This window comes from Peromyscus eremicus, chromosome 8b, assembly GCF_949786415.1.
Source record: "Peromyscus eremicus chromosome 8b, PerEre_H2_v1, whole genome shotgun sequence".
Lineage (NCBI taxonomy): Eukaryota > Metazoa > Chordata > Mammalia > Rodentia > Cricetidae > Peromyscus > Peromyscus eremicus.
In genome coordinates this window covers 9,516,890-9,534,828 of record NC_081424.1, presented here as the reverse complement: position 1 = coordinate 9,534,828, position 17,939 = coordinate 9,516,890, and the positions used below count along the sequence as shown (strand labels likewise).

Below are 17,939 nucleotides of genomic sequence, written 5' to 3'. Positions count from 1 at the left end.
TTTTAGAGATGACTGCATGACAACAGAGTATTCATGACATGATTTCATGAATCCAAAGTGAGTGTATAGAAGTTGGTGGTGCTAGACCTAGCATTTTAATCTAACTTTAAAAATTCTTAACAGTATGCCTAGTCAGCCCAGTGGGCACACTGGGGATGAAGCTGTTTCATCTCTCCTGGTTAGACTGTTTCATCAGATGACCGTCTCCATATACTTGATTGTGAATGTTTGCTAGAAGAATGATGTCTTTGTTAAATTGTTGAGGCAATATCTTTTGTCCCAAAGAGGATAGCCTGGGCCTTGATGATTTCATTTCTCCCACATGATGTTCCTGGCTGTCTGTGTCTATTACCTGGTGAAATTCCTGGTAGACATTATCTTGCCACCTGTTCACTCCCTTTCCCTATTCATTCAGCACCGAGTTGGGAATGCATCCTGATTTTAATTTATACTTGAAATTCTAATTTTAGTTTAACTTAATTATGGCAAATATATACTATCTATAAAGAGCACTGCTATTTTGGGGGCAGGCCTGTATAATATTGTACATAAGAACATTGCCTTGAACACCTACCAATCCTTAAATTTTAATACTGCTATTTCCCAGTTGTGTGAGCCGTAGAATTCTTTGGGTCTGTTTCCTCACTTGTAGAAGGGATGATATTTATTGCTGTGGGATGTCCTGTATGTTGTAAATAAATAAAACTCTGATTGGCCAATAGCCAGGCAGGAAGGATAGGGTAGGCGGGACAAGGAGGAGAATAATTTTGGGAGGTGGAAGGCTGAGGCAGAGAGACACTGCCAGCCGCCACCATGACAAGCAAGATGTAAGGTACCAGTAAGCCACGAGCCACATGGCAACTTATAGATTTATAGAAATGGGTTAATTTAAGATAGAAGAACTAGATAAAAAGAAGCTTGCCACGGCCATACAGTTTATAAGTAATATAAGTCTCTGTGTGTTTACTTGGTTGGGTCTGAGCGTCTGCGGGACTGGAGGGTGAGAGAGATTTGTCCTGACCATGGGCCAGGCAGGACTGGAGAAAACTTCAGCTACAATTTATTCTGGCCTCACAGGATTATAATGAGGATCATATTATATATAACATATTATAAAAGCTTTGCCTTATGTGTTTAACAAATCCAGCTGCCATTATTAGCTATTATTTATGTCTAATGATTTCTTTGTGGTCTCAGGCTAGTCATCATCCTCCAACACCTTCCCTTGAAGGATAGTTAGGAGCCCAAAGAAATATCATAGATTAAAATTATCTCAAAGATATGCTCTGTTGTACAAATAGGTGGAAACAAGACCATGACAACAGATTTAGAAACATGGCAGTTAAAGCTACATGCTGTACTGGAAAGAGGATAGTTTGAAGCAGGCAGATCTGACTTGGGATTGAGAAGCTTTAAATGGACTTACGTTACTTACTACCTCTAGACAAGCTAGCCACTCAGAGCTTCAGTTTTCTCATCAGCAAAATGGGAATAATAATTCCTATATTGAGGACTACTAAAACTACCTTGAAGGCTCTCTAGAAGAAACACTCAGGCAATAGGCCACAACATTGCTCTTTTTCTCCTTCGTAACTAGAGACTAGGAAATATCTCTGACAAAATCGCCATCCTTTTTGAGACAAAATAATATTCCATCAATAAACTTAGGATAAAGTGGGATTTACTAGACTAGAATGTGGTTTACAATTAGATTTTAGAACTTTTTTAACCCCAGCACCGGTGAACATAATGTGCATTAGGTTTTGTAAATTCTAGGTTGGGTTAGTTAGAAGTAAGGTGTTGCCATGGGAGGTGAGGAGTGCATCTCACGGCAGCTTTCTTTCTGAATTTGGCATATTCTTTTTCCTTGGTATATTAGCTGCTATTTGCTAAGGAGCCATTGCTGCTACTGGAGCAATGTGAGCACTTAGATTCTCAATAATTAGGGGAAGGAGTATTTGTAGTGGGATTAAAAACAAGGTGCCTACACAGAGAAACCCTGTCTCGGGGAAAACAACAACAACAACAACAACAAAAACAAAAACAAAAACAAAAACGAGGTGCCTGTCTCTTTCGATGGCTGTCAGATCTTAGAATTGTACCAATGCCAGTTTAGCAAAGTTTCCTGCAGACAGCTGGGTTACCCTTCTGTGCCTCCATTAAAGGCTTCAGGAGTACTCAGTGTTCTGAAGGATACAGGTAGGTTTTTGCAGAATTTTCTTCCTGTCTGGCTTTTTCTGCCTCTCCCAACTTTCTGCCTTAAGCTGGAGTAGCAAGAAATAACCCTACGTTCACATTAGGAAGCTCTGCTTAGCCACAGGGTTTAAAGCAAATGTCCCCTCTTTCCTTAAGCAGTCTCAGGTTGCTGCAGGTCATATTGCTTACCCCTTTCTGTCCTCCCAAAAATTAGCAGCTGTGACATCACTGACTTGCACTCCCTTGTGGCCTCCTTCTGTTGTCTCAAGAGGTGGCTGTTTCCACTAGTCTAGTAAATGTCCTCCGGATGACCATCTGAGCTGCCGTTTTTCTGTTCATTTTGTTTGTTTGTTTGTTTTGTTGGGACAGCATCTCTGTATAGTCCTAACTGGGCTAGAACTCACTCTGTAGACCAGGCTGGCTTGGAAGTAATAGAGCTCCACCTGCCCCTGTTAGCTGAGTGATGGGACTGAAGGGGTGAGCCACTACACCCAGCTTTTGAGCTGCTTCTTCAAGATGACTACAGATTAAATCAGTCAACCTGGTCCCTGTGTTTTGGATTATGAATTTAAGTGTTCCTGTGTTTCTGAGTGGTCAAGATGTTGAAGCAAGGACCTCCGGAGTGAAATTCTGGATTTCCCTGGGTCTTCTGGTAGGAGCTCTGATCTACTGTGCTGAAAACATAGGAGCAAAAAATTGTGTATTATTTCTGTGAAGGGAACCCAGGATGGCTGGGCCGACTTCCTGCTGCCTGTGTAGGCAACATGGTGATGGTCACAGTTAAGAAAGACAAATCAGAGCTAAGAGAAAGGTCCACCCAGCAGTGGTCACTCAACAACAGAAGTCATTCTGAAGAAAAGATGGGTTGTCTTTATTCTGAAGATATGCAGGGGTCACAGTAAACAATTCCAGGTCCAGCTGCAGAGGATTGTGCAGACTTGTGGCCCAGGGCTGTGGCCAGTGCCGGCAGCACTGCAGCGTTCTTCAGTGTATCTGTAAAAGATAACATCCATTGCTCCAAGAAGAAGAAGTGTCTCCTGAGCTAGAGAGATGGTTCTGTGGGGAGGAGCACTTACTGCTTTTATAGAGCTCCAGGGTTCACTTCCCAGCACTCACATGGCAGCTCACAACCATCTATAATTCCAGTTCCAGGCAATTCTGCTTACACATACATACACTCAGACATACACACATACACACAAAATAGACAATATTAAGAATAAGTGTCTCAAGACTGTGAACTCAAAATAGGTGATTTCTTCTTTGTATTCCCATTGCCCCACCTATAATCAATGCAGAAAACCATCAGTAAGTGCACACAGAATTGAAGTGAGTGGAATAAAACTTTTCCTAACCAGAGGCTCTTACCTTTTCCTGCCCTTTGCCGTAGTCATTACTTTAATTAGATTGTGGTGTTCCATCTTACACACACTTCATGGATTAAAGATAGGAATCAACACTTCCTGGAAACAAACCAAGAGAAAATGCAATTACATTCTGGCAAGGTTAATTAAAATTAGGTGGGGGAACTTTGCATGGTCGTAATACTTGTTAAGAATGGATTGCTACAAGTTGCAGTTGCATACTTTTATTTTGAAATCTTCCAGGCAGTTGGCATGCACCTTGAAGATAGAAGAAAAGGCAAATGTAAAATTATGTATGAGTCTGTACAGTGTACCAGTGAACACTCTGAATGTTTCAGAAAAATATGATTATATTCAGTGTTATAGCATGAAAATATATTGGTTTTAGGACATTGGACATTTAGTTATAATTGGTGAACAAATTCTAATCAACAGGTGCACAACCTCCACAAAATATGTAGGATTTGTCATTCCAAAATTTATTCTTTTATCAGAAACAGCTGTTTTTAAATACAACTTCCTATCATTGGTCAATTCATTACAACTGTTTCATGTGATTGTGATTTTTAAAATAATTTTGATGTATGCTAACCACAAATCCTATTTTAAAGTAACAATGCAGTGGAAATCCTTAAATTTTGGCATCTTACCTGGGTTGTCATAAGTTAAAATTCTGGAACCTCCCAGTAATACTACAAGACTGGGCTCATTTAAGACAGAATGACAAACATTTCTAATAGGGAGGGTTCTTTTGGTTTGGGGCCCCCTGTTCCTACCACTTAACCAAAGCCCTAAACACAACATCTGGACTTACTTAGATTAACTATTCTTAAAAGTCTGGGTCCTTAATCAGAAACCTCTTTCTGGTGGTGGAAAAAAAAGTTTGGATAGATAGGATTCGTATAATTGAGTTTTAAAAGTCTGTATTCATACAAGCTCTCTCATCATGCGTACACAGGTGGGGACAATTGGGAACCAATAGTAGAGTTGTTCATGTGCCTCGAGAGCACGTAATGCATTAGCCTACAGGCATCTCTCCCTTGACTTTTCTAATCATACTCTAGTAAGCAGCTACTTTCTTGTTAAGTAATGGTTTTATTTTGAAAGACATATGTGAGAGGTATACATTCATTTAATTCTTTTTTGCACAGACAGGAAGCATGCCCTTCCAAGTTCCTACTTTTCCCCCCTTTCCTTTGTAGTTTTCTTTTTGTAAGACAGGATAGTAGAAAAATAATAGCTAAGCATTGGAAATAATACTAGTTTCAATGAATGGAACTGAAAGTATACTTATGTCACAAGAAGTCAGCAAAAGTTTAGTGGCTTTTGCTGTGCTTTAAATCTAACCAGGGGATGTTGAAGTAGAAAAGGTTTCTCAAAAACAACTGTCTTAGTGTTTCTGTTGCTGTGAAGAGATACTATAACCATGGCAACTCTTAGAAAGGAAAACATCTAATTGGGACTGACTTACAGTTTAGAAGTTTATTCCATTATTGTCATGGTGGTAAGCATATGGTGTGCAGGCAGACATGGTGCTGGAGAAGGAGCTGAGAGTTTTACCTTTGGATCAGCAGGCAGCAGGAAGAGGAATGCCATACTGGACCTGGCTTGAGCATCTGAGACCTCAAAGCCTGCCCCCAGTGACATACTTTCTCTAACAATGCCACACCTACTCCAACAAGGCCACACCTCCTAATAGTGCCACTCCCTGTGGGAACTATTTTTATTCAAACCACCACAACTTAGTATATTCTTAAGGAAACTAGATGTATGCATGTATGCATGTGAAAACTTAAATAATGATATTGGACCAGAAGGAATCATAATTGTTAGTAATTGGTAAGGGAGTTTAACCACAAGTCTCAGATGTTTAGGATAAAGCACTGTGGGCTAACTAAATCAATGACTGATGGAAGAAAAGCATGTTAAGTTGCTTGAAGACTGTTAGAGTTTATATAGATGGACCATGGGTAGTAGTGGCTTCTGTCTTCCTTCTAACTACAAAGCCAAGTGTGGAAGTTAGGGAGAGCAGAGTTAGTATTATGTTAATTCTGAGTAAAAAACAAAACAACAACAACAAAACCAGAGAACTTTAACTCAGGAAGCCCCAGAAACCTCATGATGGTTTCAGCATATTGTAAATTATCTTCATTTAGGACCAGAGAACAAAAACAAGTTTTTAAAATGCTGTAAACGCAGGTGGATCTTGTTCCAAATGCTCACTCTGAAAGAAGTAGTGTTTTATTATTAAATAGACACTCCAAGCGGTTTTCCTGAGGAAGGAATGTACATGAAGAAATCATGTATCTTTACTGGAGAAACCTGAACTTTGAACTGAACAAGCCTTGGTAACTACATACCATCAAATAAACTTTTGAAGATTCTGATCTTGATTCTTACCAGTCTAAAGAGGAAAAAAATTATTGTGTACTTTTCTTTTTCCTCATCCTCAGAACTGGTATGATTCTTTTTCTCAAGATCACATGAAAGAAGATATATCACCATTCTTACCATTGTTTTCTTTTGACCATTTTTCCTGTTCAGCTTTTCAAGAGTACACTTATTAGTGTGTTAAAAGATTAAACATTACCTTATCTATATAAAGCTACAGTAATTAAAGCAACATGGTAATTGCATAAAAATGGACATACATATAGACCAATGGAATGGAATAGAGAGTGAGCTTAAACCCATGACTTTTATCCAGTCTATTGCCAACAGAAGTAATAAGCACACACACTGAAGAAGGACAAACTTCTTAATAAGTGGTGCCTTGGAAAACTGGATCTCTGTAAGCAGAAAAATGAAAGCAGACCCATCTCACCTGATACAAAGCAATCAACTTGGAATGTATTATAGATCCAATTGTAAGAAATTGTAAAACTTTAAGAAGAATATATAGGGGGATGCTTTAGCATACTGAAATAAGCAAGTGTTTGTGGACATAAAATCCCCAAAGCACAGAAAACAAAAGCAAAAATCAGACAGGTGGATCTCATCAAATTAAAAACTGCACAATAAAAGAGACAATGACATGAAGAGACAATCAATAGAATGAAAGAAAATATACACCTGAGAAGGAGCTAATAACCAGAATATAATAACTCAATTGGATCACCCCATAATCCAATACAAATGGAAACTGAATGGATTAATATATAAGTAGAAATTTATCAAAGAAAACATACAAAGGGCCATGACAAAATACTCAACTTTACCAATCACCCAAAAAATACAATTAAAACCTCAGTGAGACCTCACCTAACTTTAGTAAGAATGGCTATTATCAAAAAAGACAAAACATACTGTGGTGGTTTGAATGAGAATGGTCCCCATAGGTTCATATATCTGAATGCTTAGTCATCTGGGAATGGTACTATTTGGCAGGATTAGGAGGTGTGGCCTTGTTAGAGTAGGAGTTGCCTTGTTGAAGGAAGTATGGCACTGGCTTTGAGGTTTCACAAAGTCCACACCAGGCTCAGTGTCTTTTTTTTCCCTCTTTGCTTGTGGATCAGGATGTAACTCTCAGCCACTTCTCCAAACCATACCTGCTTGCATGCCACCGTGCTCCCTGCCACAGTGATAATGGACTAACCTCTGAAACTGTAAGCAAGCCCCCAATTAAGTGTTTTCTTTTTATAAGAGTTGCTGTGCTCATGGTGTCTCTTCACAGCAATAGAGCAGTGACAAAGACACATAGCAAGTGAGGGTGTGGAGAAAAGATAACCCGTTGTTTAGCTTTTTATGCGCCCCCCGTTGGGACACCAAAATGTTGTTGGTTGCTTTTGCTCTTTACTCTTTGCTCTTTTGGGCAGTCCACCACCCAGCTCTCAAATAAATCATACATGGAGGCTTATTCTTACTTATAAATGTCTGGCCTTAGCTTGGCTTGTTGTTAGCCAGCTTTTCTTAAATTGATCGGGTCTACCTTTTGTCTCTGGGCTTTTTCCTTTTCTTCTGTAATCTTACTTTCACTCTTACTCCATGACTGGCTGTGTGGCTGGATGGCCCTTGGTGTCTTTTTTTCCTCCAGATTTCTCCTATTTGTTCTGTCTGCCTACCAGTCCTGCCTATCCATTCTCCTGCCTCATTATTGGCTGTTCAGCTCTTTATTAGAACATCAGGTGTTTTAGACAGGCAAAGTAACACAGCTTCACATAGTAAAACGAATGTTCCACAGTATAAACAAATGTAACACATCTTAAAATAATATTCTACAAGAAGAACCCTTGCATATTGTTTGTGGGAATGTAAATTAGTAGAGCCATTGTGGGAAATGCTGTGGAGGCTTCTCAAAAACTTAAAAATAGATCTGTGATATAGTACATCAATCCCACTACAGGGGGAAAAAAACCCTGTTATCAGAAACTGAAGTTAGTCTGTTAAGACATCAGTACATTAATGTTTATTGCAGCACTATTTACAGTTGCCAAGAAATGGGATATTTTACTTGTCTCTCTACCAATGAATAAACACAGAAAATGTTCTGCATATACACAAAAGAATACTATTTAGCCATAAAGAGGATAAAATCCTGTTGATAATATGTATGGAACTGGAAGCCAGTATGTTAAGTGACATAAGCCTGGTATAAGACTTATGGAATGTAAAAAGGTGTACTTTTACATTAGAAGTTTAGAGGAGAGGAGAGGAACAGAACTGAGAAGTGAGGAAGATTGGCCAGTAGGAGCTAAGTTGTCATTAGATAAGAGCAAGAAAATGTTTTGGGGTTTGGCGAGATACCTAAACAGATAAAGACTTTGCCATACAAGCCTTACAACCTGAGTTTGATCCCTAGAACCTAAGTAAAGATGGAAAGAACCAGCTCACAAAGTTGTCCTCTGACCTCCACATGTGAGCTGTGGCATGTGCATGAATGTGCACCACACACACACACACACACACACACACACACACACACACTTAAATAGAAGTTCTGATGTCCTGCATAGTGGTATGACTGTGCAGAATAGCATATGTTTTTCAGAAGCTGGATGAAAGGATTTGGGATGTTTTCAGTATAAGCAAATGATAAATGTTTGAGGAGATACATATGCTCACCCTATTTTACCATTATATAAATATGTTGAAATTTCACATGGGATCCTGTAAATATGTACTTTTTCATGTACCAGCTCAAATCTGGCACCTCTCCAGCTTTGCCTGTGTAGGACTAGCTCTGGCCAAGGCTAGAAGGAGATGGTACTTTATTGGAATGAGCCTCTAAACATCTGATTCAGCAGTGATTAGGAGGAGGGGGCTTAGACAATAGGAAGTGGCTCTTAATGTTAAACAAAGACTTGACATCATTTAAAATCTTTCTGTAGAAAAAAATTTTCCTTTAGTGCTGTCAATGCAGGGCTGTTAGCAGTGTTTAGGACGTTATCGCCCTTCTGGAGAGCAAAGGAGTAAATGGGAAATTCTCAAGGACCCTTTGTTCTTGTTTTCTTTTTCTCCTCTGCTGTCAGGGACTTGAGTTTAGGTTTCTACAGCAACCACAGTCTGGACTACATAATACCAATGCTCCGTGTGCATGTGGTGTTAGCTCTGAGGCCTTATACACTACATCTAGCAGAGTTACAGTTGCTATGGAGATCAATCTTTGGACACACTGAGTTGATAACGATGTCTTTTATATGTGAATTTTGCTGCTGAGAAAGAATATAAGATACTGCTTCAAATTGACCAAGAGATGCGTGTGACTGTTACTAATTATTCTGTAGCCTTACTCTCACATTTGAAAACATTTGCTTATTAACACACTACAGTTTATGCAACTTCTGTAAATGTGGGGATACAATACCTAAAAAGGAGGGGAAATATGGCTCTTTGTTTTTTTGTTTTGTTTTTTTTTTTTTGGTTTTTCGAGACAGGGTTTCTCTGTGTAGCTTTGCGCCTTTCCTGGGACTCACTTGGTAGTCCAGGCTGGCCTCGAACTCACAGAGATCCGCCTGGCTCTGCCTCCCGAGTGCTGGGATTAAAGGCGTGCGCCACCACCGCCCGGCGGAAATATGGCTCTTAAAAACATATCAGAACAGGCCTGGTATCTCAAACCTCTAATCCAAGCACTTGGGAAACTACAGCAGGAGGATTGCCATGAGTGTATGGCTGGCCTGGGCTACATAGTGAGATAAACAAAGAATAGGTAGAAAAAGCATCTTATCAAGTCAGGTATAGTGATGCAGACATGGAATCCAGGCAATTAAAGAGGCAGAGGTAAGGAATCAACTGAGTTTGAGGCCAGTCTGGGCCGTCTGTCAAGTTCAAGGCTAGTTTGAGCTACACAGAGATATCCTTTTTTCAAAGGGATAGGGATATAGCTCAGTAGTCACAAGCCTTGGATTTGATCTGTAGGAACACACATGCACACACCCAGACACGGATGCATGCTTGCGTGTGTGCACATGAGCTGCAGTAGGAAGATAGTGAATTTGAGGCTAGCCTGAGCTACCAGAGTAAGAGCTTACTTTGACAAAAGTAAAATAGCTCGTTGTCAGGGTTAGAGCCTACCATTGTAAACGCATACTGTAGAAGATGAGCCTAATTTTATGTAATTCTAGGCATTTTATAGTGAGGTCAGTCGCTAGTAAAGAGTGAGGAAAGCATAGTTACTCAGGAGCCTCTGCTTGGATCCGGTTCCTCGGGCTAATAGCTAATGAACCTTTTCCCTTGGAGAACTTCTCTCTGACTAGCATTTTACAGCCAGAAAGAGAAACAGCCAGAAAGCACAATGACTTTATTATTACTACTTTTTTTAAAAACAAAAAAACAAAAAAAACCTTCCTTTAACAAAGGGTTTAAACCAGAACACAATTTCCAGTCCAAAATTTTAAGCTAATATAGACTATCACCAGGTGATTTTATTTCTTGTTTTTGTTGTCTGGTTTTGAAGAACGTTGTTCAGTTGATTTTTTGGTTTGTGGTTTGGGTGAAGGACACCCTGGGCTGGGGACAACTGCTACTGACTACAGCAGTCCACAACCTGGCTGCACGCTAATGTGTACAGCCATTAGTATCTGAGCTTAGAATTAGTCAGGATCTGAGTGCTGGAAAAAGGCATGGCATTGCTGCTCTCTGTCTCTCTTAACTCTGATCTCCTGATACTCATGCTTACTACAGATTGAGCACCATGACAGCAGAAGGGGTTAAATATGTACTTACAAATCTCAGCTCAGCTTGTGTTTTATGGTGAACTGATAGATGTAATGTGAAATACAGCTGGGTGGCAGTGGCACACACCTTTAATCCCAGCACTCAGGAGGCAGAGGCAGGCAGATCTCTGCATTGAGGCCAGCCTGGTCTACAGAGTGAGTTCTAGGACAGCCAGGGCTACACAGAGAGACTGTCTCAAAAAACAATAAAATAAAAGTAATATAAAATATTATAGGAAAGCCGGGTGGTGGTGGCGCACGCCTTTAATCCCAGCACTTGGGAGGCAGAGGCAGGCGGATCTTTGTGAGTTCGAGGCCAACCTGGGCTACAGAGCGAGATCCAGGAAAGGCGCAAAGCTACACAGAGAAACTCTGTCTCAAAAAACCAAAAAAAAAAAAAAAAAAAAAAAAAAAATTATAGGAAGTCTGCAGTCATTGCTACACAGAGAGTCTGTCTCCAAAATAACAAAACAAAAGTAATATGCACTATTATAGGAAGTTTAACAATGTCAGTCTTAGGATATGCAGAGTTTCCTGTTGATGTTACATTTAGTTACTATGAGTTTATGGCTGAAAACATGACTTTATTAGACGTTTACTAACTTGTGTTCTGGAGGCCAGAAGCCTGAAATGAATCTAAAAGCAGAATTGCATTCTTCTGGAGCAATATGTTCTTTGCTTTTTCGTCTCCAAGTGGCCCTTGACTGCTGTCTCTGCCATCCTGCCTCCCTCTTACAACCTTTGTGATTAAATTGGGACAGCTGAGATTTTCCAGGTTAAGTCTCCCCTAGTGAAATCCTTTTTTTGCAATATTTGATATTGGGACCATGGCTGTAGTGCATGAGAGTTGTTAGCTTCGTATGCTTGAGGCCCTGATTCCAATTCCCTGCATTTCAAACCTAAGTTATTGTTGCCACACAAAGTTCTACTCATAGGCAGGAGGTTAGGAAGTAGACATCTGGGAGGTGATTATTTAGCTTCCACACTACCTTAGCAAAATTGGCATCTGCTTGGTAGTTTTCCTTCCTAGTCCTCTCTAATACGCACATTTTATTTGCATATAATTGTTGTATAACATGCATAACTTGGCTCAGCTGTATTTTGTGTTTCAGATCTTTATTATTGAGGGATCAAGCTGTGATAAGTATTTTTGTTTATTAGAGTTCATGATGTGGTAGTACTGACCTAAAATGATAAGCATTTGTGAAGTGTTTAATTCAGAATGCCAGGTTGCAGTTTTGAAAAGTCCAAACCATGTCAGCAATGTAGCACAGTGTCCATGTTACTTGGCTCTTGCTAGACCATGTTGGTCATTATTTTAAAAAGACTTTTACTAATTATTTTAAAAAAAAAGTGTCCCGACCTAAGTATGTTTTTTAGTAAGTTTCTATTATTTTTCTGACGTTTTTAACTCTTCACTGATCTCAAGTTGTCAGTTGTCTTATTGCTAATCTTTACAAGATATTTACATAGTGAAATTGTCTTAAACTCTACAAGCACTTTTTTTAAATCACAAGCTTTTAATTGACATGCTGCTGTGTTCCTTTCTTTATGATTGTTCCATTGTTTGTACACAGGTTTTTCCACTAAAAAGGTTTGTGCTGGATTTGCAGCTCTTGTCTGTCCTTTATGGTTTAGTCATGCCCTTAGTAGATTGCTGATAGGCTACAAAGTGTGAGAACTTGGGGTATATCTATTAGTGTCAGAAAAGTTTTCTCCAAGAACTGGAGAAGTCTAGCAGTCTTTGCCCAGGCCTGAGATGTCTGTGGTCCTCTCCTAGAAGGTTTATTCCCCACGCTGTCATTGTGTATTCATGCAGATAATTGAGAATTATAGTAAGCCATCTTAGTCCACAATAAACAGACAAAATGCACTTTAATTACACTCTAATTTATTATCTGATGAAAGTACCTTGCTAACAAATCAACCCGGATATGACTTACTGGATAGCCTTTGCACTTAGAGGAATAATCAGACTGTAATCATAAACAACATGAACCATTCATCCTCTGGGTTGCTATGTATTTATTACCCTCAAGTGCCTCTGCTGAGTCGGGTGTCTTTCCTGTTTGTTTCCCATGCTGTGATCTGTGGGCTTCCATCCTGCCTGCTGTAAGGTGGAACACTGTGTTTACATTCTGTTTTCTCTAGAAATAAGGGTTAGGTACAATCCTAGGAACAGAGTTTTGTAGTTTTACCATAGAAATAAGATGCATCTCCCTCCGTGTCACCATAGTGAACTGATGTGTGATTTGTTTACTGTAAGAACTATCAAGAGTTCTGCCACTGGAAGGAAATAAAAATGTTGCCTACAGTAGTCACATGCTTAGTATTCTGTTCTTTCCTTCTTGGTCCAAAAACAGGGCATGTGCATTAGACTGCAAACTAGCCTACCTACTCCTTTGATCTGAGACAACTGCCTGCAGAGAATGCATACCTGTGAATAGAGTCTAGGTCTTTGGTATTCTTTTTTATAGTTCTACCACTTAGACTGATGGCATGATGAACAGCCTTTGGTGCTAGTTCCACAGAGGGATTTAGAAGCTTGAATATTTTTTCAGTTGAGTTACTACTTTGCTAGGTGGGCATTAGAGCAAGCTTAAAGGATGTGCATATGTGTGTGTACAGAACAGTTCATAAAACAACTTAAATAAACTTCAAGATGGAGCTACAACAAAGTTGCTCATTGCCTTTCCTACTTCAGACACCTCTTTTTCCTTCTCAGACCCTGTGTGTGTGTGTGTGTGTGTGTGTGTGTGTGTGTGTGTGTGAATATAGACCACATGTGTGTATGGTGCCCACAGAGGTCAGAAGAGGGCATCAGATCCCATGGGCCTGGCATTAAAGTGGCTTGTGACTGCTCATTGTTGCTGCTGGGAGCTAAACTTGGATACTCTGCAAGAATCCAAGTGCTCTTAACTGCTGAGCCATCTCTCCAGCCTCCAGATTCCTCTTCCGTGGTCTAATCTGCGGATCCAACTTAGTATCTTTAGCAAGCAGAGAGAATGTTAACCCTGACATGAGAGTATCTCCTTATGAACTAGGCTCCTACTCCTAGAACACCAGTTTATACAACATACAGTTAAGCAGTCAAGGTTAAAGCAGTTTCTTGCCCAAATGGCTAATCTTGCCATATTGAAAGCAAACTCCTATGGAGTTTCTTTCATCCTTTTAGGAAGTAAATTAATGCTGCCAGGAGCAGATGTGTCTCATTGTCATGAAAAGTCTCAAGTTATTAAAACATTTTAAATGCCATATTATGTAGGTCTTTGAAGTGTTTGAAGATTACCTATTTAATTGAAATATATCTCTGTATACCTAGAAAACCTAACTAACATGACTCTAAGTTTGACTATTATAGATGACTATTAATCTGTATTTCTTAATTATACATTACATTTTTTAAATGAGTTGCATAAACATAATACCTTAAACAAGAGTAGAAATATATATATATACACTATAACAAAATTCACTTTAAATTTGTATCAATAAACCAAAATTTACATTAATGTAAAATATGTAAAATTAATAGTTGTTTTTTGGATTAAAGTAGATTCGATAATCTACCCTTTATTCTACCATTTCTATATCATGCATTTTTATATCCTATCCTCCTTTCTTCTTTTAGAAAGAGATTGACTATGACTAATAACAGTTTGTAACCAACCCCCTAAACAAAGACAAATATCTGTAATCTGCTTTTGGGAATGTGAGCATAGTTTTCTATACTACTTCCTGCTGATTGTGGGTGCTGGTAATTTTATGGGGATCCTGTGAAAATATGGTCAAGTCCTGATGGGGTATTTTTATGTGATTGGTCCTTCTCAGCTAGTAGCCTTGAAGCTGTTATCATTCCCATTGGAGACCTTTTAGGGGGTCTTGCTTGATCAAACCACATTAACCTGGAAGCAATCCACGGGTTATTATCTTCTGTGGAAACAAAAGCAGAACCTCTTTTCCAAAGCAACATATCCTTAGACCCAAATTTCAAAGTCAAGATACCTTTAAAACATATATGTTGGTTTAACTTAGTAGCCCCCACAATCAAATGTCTCTCTACAGTTAGCTCATTAATAGTCAAAAAATTCAAACACTTAACAGTCAAAAAATTCAAAGAAAACATAATAATATACATAATCCAGACTTTCTGTGTATTTTCCATCTTTACTTGGCTTATTTCTTTTATGTTACTTTTGTCTCTTTAAAGACTTTATTTTTTAAACCTATTTATTTCTTTATATAACTGCCTATATTATTTTTCCTCTCTCTCCCAAGCCTGCGTTTTTAAACACACTGTGACCCATTTAGAGGTTTCTTTTTGTTCTGAATCGGTCTTTATTGTGTATCTGTAATCTTTTTCTGATCACTGCTTTAAACTGCTAAGCAGGAATGGCTAAGTCCAAAGCCGTGGCTTTGGCTGTTGGCTCTGCCCCTTTTGGCTTCCAAACATGATGGAGGTACCCAGGAGAGTCATGCCTACCCCTCAACTCTGGTGTCCATGCTGTCACCAGGTAGTATGCAGCTGGCCCACAAACCTTTTTTGTCTGTATGTGTAAAAGCTAAATCTGCCATGCAGTGCACTGTGAAGCTTGGAGACGCCTCTGTGTACTGCAGCGGAAACCTGTCCTGCTGTACTCAAGCCTGAATGCTGCGGCATCTCTGCACTAAGGCCTACATGAGAGACACAACTAGCAAGCTGTTTTTGGTTCCGTTTATGTGTTCTAGAACTCTTTTTTTTTTTTTTTTTTTTTGGTTTTTTGGTTTTTCGAGACAGGGTTTCTCTGTGTAGCTTTGCGCCTTTCCTGTGACTCACTTGGTAGCCCAGGCTGGCCTCGAACTCACAGAGATCCGCCTGGCTCTGCCTCCCGAGTGCTGGGATTAAAGGCGTGCGCCACCACCGCCCGGCTAGAACTCTTTTTTAAAAGCTTTCTCAGGTCCTATGTGGAAATTATTGTCTAATAGTGGGCACCAAATATAGCCAGAGGTTTTTCTGCATCCCTCCTGGTCCCGTAGCTGCTTGTAAATAATCATTCAGAGGCTTTAATATTAATTATAATTGTTTGGCCAATGGCTCAGGCTTATTATTGGCTAGCTCTTACATTTAAATTAATTCATTTCTATTAATCTGTATTTTGCCACGTGGCCATGGCATTACTGGTCTGCTGGCATCTTGCTCCTTGTGGGGGACGAGCCCCCACATTTATTTACCCCAGGGACTCTTGAGGAATGAGGGATAAGAAACTTAGTTAGAAATATAGAGGGGAGAGAAACAGAGAGAAACGCAGGATAGCCTTGGGTGGGCCTGGATCCTTATCCACTGGCCTAGAACTTTATGCAAAAGGGCTATTTATTTATTTATTTATTATTTTATTTATTTATTTATTTATTTATTTTGGTTTTTCGAGACAGGGTTTCTCTGTGTAGCTTTGCGCCTTTCCTGGAACTCGCTTTGGAGACCAGGCTGGCCTCGAACTCACAGAGATCCGCCTGGCTCTGCCTCCTGAGTACTGGGATTAAAGGCGTGCGCCACCACCGCCCGGCCAAAAGGGCTATTTATAACAGTGCCAAGGGCTAGAGCAAAAGACCTCCCCCTTGCTAGTTACAGTTAAGTGTAGACCCTTACAAACACCTGGTACCCAGGCCCATGGTCCAGTCATCCTCTTATGTAGTCCTGCTGGGTACAGCCACTAGGATACCTAGTGGGCTCCAACAGCTCTTTGGGCGACTGGATGGCGTTTGCCTTGACTCCGCCCTTCTTTCTCCCTGTATTCAGTTTGGCTTTCCCATCTGGCTATATTCTGCCCTGCCATAGGCCAGAGCAACTTTATTCATAACCAATAAAAGCAACACATATTCACAGCCTACAGAAGGACATCTCACATCAAGTGCTATGACATATTTGGTTTTCAGTTTTCGTCCAAGTTGCTTTTTTTGTTGTTGTTTTTTGAGACAGGGTTTCTCTGTGTAGCTTTGGAACCTGTCCTGGAACTCGCTTTGTAGATCAGGCTGGCCTCAAACTCACAGAGATCCGCCTGCCTCTGCCTCCCGAGTGCTGGGATTAAAGGCGTGTGCCACCACTGCCCAGCCCAAGTTGCTTTTAAATAGAAGAGAAAATATTGTTCTGGTTTTCTGAAGGAACATGTCATTTTTAACATGTGTAATGGTTTGAAGGAGAATGGCCCCATAGACTCATAGATTTGAATGTTTGGTCACCAGGGAGTGGCACTTTTTGAAAGGATTAGGGGGTAGGGCCTTGTTGGAGGAAGTGCACTAGAAGTGGGCTTTGAGCTTTTCAAAAGCCCGAGCCAGGCCCAGTGTCTCTTCCTGTTGCCTGCAGATCAAGATATAGAGCTCTCAGCTTCTTCTCCAGCACCATGTCTGCCTGCATGCCACCATGTCCCACCATGATGATATTGGACTAAACCTCTGAAACTGTAAGCCACCCCAATTAAATGTTTTCTTTTATAAGAGTTCCTGTGGTCATGGTGTCTCTTCACAGCAGCAGAACACTGACTAAGAGAGCATGCAAGTCAGCTTATGTGAGCTTAGAAATTGTCTTCAGAATTGGACAGGAACTGCTTAACTCGTGGTATCTTCCATGTGTTGAGCTTATATTTGTTTTACACATTGAAAAGTATAGAATCACTTTTTCCTGAATCAGATGATAGCTAAGGCCTTACTCCCTGAGGTAAGATTCTCTGATTATTGCTGGGTATGGTGGCTGAGGCCTGTAATCCCAGTACTGGTAAGGCTGAGGCAAGAAGAGATTGCCATGATTTTGAAGCCAGCCTATTCTACATGTTAAATTCCAGGCCAACCTGAACTACAGCACAGCATGAGACTCTGTTTCAAATAACAAAAAAAGAAAGTAATGATTCTGTTATGGCTGACAGTGGTGGCTGAGACAGGAAGGTCATGAGTTCAAGGCCATCGTGATCTACATAGTAAAACCGTGTCTTAAACAAACATGCATTTTATGATTAGGTCCCTTCACATCAACCCTATTCTTTGTATATTTGCACTCTTCCACAGTCCCAGGTTTCAGAGTCTGCAATGGGCATTCTTAGGTCTTCTTCAGCCCTAGTGTGGTTCTGACCAAACACTGTCACTGGTTGATCGACCTTTCTGTCCCCTGGGCTCTCTTGCTACCTCTTCATGGCTATATGTAGCATGTTATCCCATCTATGAAAAACAGCGAGGATTGAGAAATACCCTGAATACCTTT

The 17,939-nt window shown here is 40.0% G+C and overlaps 1 protein-coding gene and 1 pseudogene across 1 annotated transcript in view; both read left to right on the top strand.

The window, feature by feature from the left end:
• Pdss2 (decaprenyl diphosphate synthase subunit 2) overlaps window positions 1-17,939 on the top strand; it is a 237,460-nt gene that overhangs the window by 16,757 nt on the left and 202,764 nt on the right. The window lies entirely within an intron of this gene.
• LOC131918730 (large ribosomal subunit protein uL14-like) lies at window positions 2,759-3,242 on the top strand (annotated as a pseudogene).